The sequence below is a fragment of the Berghia stephanieae genome, chromosome 5, assembly GCF_034508935.2.
Source record: "Berghia stephanieae isolate SIO BIC M18660-M18661 chromosome 5, UCSD_Bste_1.3, whole genome shotgun sequence".
In the NCBI taxonomy this organism is placed as follows: Eukaryota; Metazoa; Mollusca; class Gastropoda; order Nudibranchia; family Aeolidiidae; genus Berghia; species Berghia stephanieae.
In genome coordinates this window covers 25,807,237-25,809,736 of record NC_088364.1, presented here as the reverse complement: position 1 = coordinate 25,809,736, position 2,500 = coordinate 25,807,237, and the positions used below count along the sequence as shown (strand labels likewise).

The 2,500-nt window shown below is 36.7% G+C and overlaps 1 protein-coding gene across 1 annotated transcript in view; it reads right to left on the bottom strand.

The window, feature by feature from the left end:
• Positions 1-2,500, bottom strand: part of LOC144972664 (uncharacterized) — a 181,886-nt gene that overhangs the window by 40,795 nt on the left and 138,591 nt on the right. The window lies entirely within an intron of this gene.

Below are 2,500 nucleotides of genomic sequence, written 5' to 3'. Positions count from 1 at the left end.
TTGTGACCCATGGTATGCCCATAAATAATATATGCCCATTTTTACTTTTAAATGTATTTTTCTCAAAACTCCAATTTTCGCCACTAAAAACCTAAGTGCTCCCTCAATTTTCAACCAATCTTCTTCAAACTTTCTACAAATGAGTATTATACAAATATTCAGGTCCTCTAAGAGCCGGATTTTTGAAAAAAACAAAAAACAACAACTTTATGAATAATTTGCAATTATGTAACTTTTATCAAGGGGAATAATCGAGTAATAACTTTGAACATCATTTTTAAAGATTCTAATTAAAAATAAAATATCGGGCTTCTAGAGCCTCTTTATTTTCCTTTTTTTTTCTACTTCTGGCCAACATATTATGGCAATCGGTTGATAAACAAAAAAGTCTTTGACTTTTAAATATTTGTTGTTTATTTTCCAATACAGCGTCGTTTCCATAGCAACGGGCAACTTTTTTCGAAAAAAAATTGTATGCAATCGTCCTTCCCAAACATATACATTGTGACTGTGCACAGAAGTTTAGAATATTTCATCAAATAAAAAAATGATCCTTTAGTGTCGCTCCCCCCCCCCCCCCGCACCCCGAATGGTAGATAGACTTTAAAAAAGGGAAAGTGAAGGTGTGTGGGGTGGGGGTTGGGGGGGGGGGGGAGAAGGAACGAAATCGACGTCACTTAGCTCTTTGTTATTGTATTTAGACAGCCATTTCAGTTATTATTCTCATTGAATTATATCAATCAGACTATAAACGTTTAAGGTTACACATAGTTTTGTGTCTTGGTATTGTACTGTCCGGCTGGCGTATGTTGTAAGTATTTTACCTAAACGCATAGCACCAATTGATGCAATATCTAAATTCAGTCCCTTGGGAAGAAAGAATAATTACAAAGGTCTTTCCACACGGGACTGGTATCTCAGTCTTGTGGCTTGATGTTTGTTTTAATGAATTGTATGATTTTGTGAGTTTTGCTCACTAGTAGAAACAATCAACCCCCCCCCCCCTCCCCCTCCCCACCCTCTGAATAGATAGTATGCACTTGGCTAATGAGTTCACAACATTGCCATCCGGAAGTATAACTGGCCAACACACAAAACTGTGTGTAACCATGGTCGTTTATAGTCTGGTTATGACAGTTTAGTGAGAATTACTCATAAACGCGGATGGAAAAAAACATTAACAAAGACCTGAGTGACGTCATCTTCGAACTATCTATAGTGTTAACTGTGTTGGACACAACAATGGGAAGTAAATCGCATTCACCTCACAAAGATAGAATGAAGTTGACGGGTCTTTGTTATGTTTTTTACCATCCACGTTTATGAATAATTCTCACTTAACTGTATTATCAAGACTACAATAATTCATGGTTTCACAGAGTTTTGTGTGTTGGTCCGTTATATTTCCGGATGGCAATGCTGTGAGTCTGGTTAATACAGTTTAGTTTGAATTACTCATAAACATGGATGGCAAAAAACAATAACAAAAACCCGAGTGACGTCAACTTCATTCTATCTATAGATAGTGTGCACTTGCCTAAGAAACTCCCACCATTGCCATCTGGAAATATAACGGACCAACACAAAAAGTCTGTGTAACAATGAACTTTTATAGTCTGGATAATACAGTTAAGTGAAAATTACTCATAAATATGGGTGGCAAAAAACAATAACAAAGAACCGAGTGACCTTCATTCTACCTTTAAGATCAAGAGAACCTCCGTGAATAGTTTTAGGCCCTGTTGCTTTTTCTGCTTTGAAATACCATATTAACGACATTGATAAACATCTGAGAGAAAATGATTTGCAGATAATAGTTTCCTGTATAGACAAAAATAAACTAAAATGAAAACAGCAGGTTGCAGAGTGACCTCGCTCGATGATTTCCAAGAAATGGAATGCCAGGTTTCCAAACTATCAAACAAAACTAAACCAATATCAAGTTGTCCAAAACCACTATTATAAAACCCTAGTAAAGACTGGACAGAGCTGTTGCTGTTCTCTTTGTAAAAACGAGAGGGTATAACGTTAGGTTAGACCAAACCCGAACACCGCCTGTAAAAGGTTAAATACCCCCCCCCCCCCACCCCCACCCCAAACCCATTTCGTTCCCCACCGCTCGAGCTTAGCATTATAATTAGACATGATACCAAACCGTAAAATATTGATCAATGTAATCAAAGCGATTTTGTTTTGTTTATCGAGCCAGATGGGCGTTAGATTGATGACGGCTATAATATTATATTTTATTATGGTGGTCGATATCAAGGTTAATCGATCAAAGGATCGCCAAAAATAGTTAAACAATTAACTGTTAACACAATGGATTACCGTGACCGTCCTGGGTGAATGGAAGGCACGCCCTTCTGAGGAATTCTGCAATACATTGGCACAATGCTTTTGTTCATTCTGGCCAGATAACTTTTGGTTCTTATTATCTTTTTAATCAAAGAAAGGAAAATAGAAAAAAAAACCAAAACAAACAAAAAAAAACAAACAA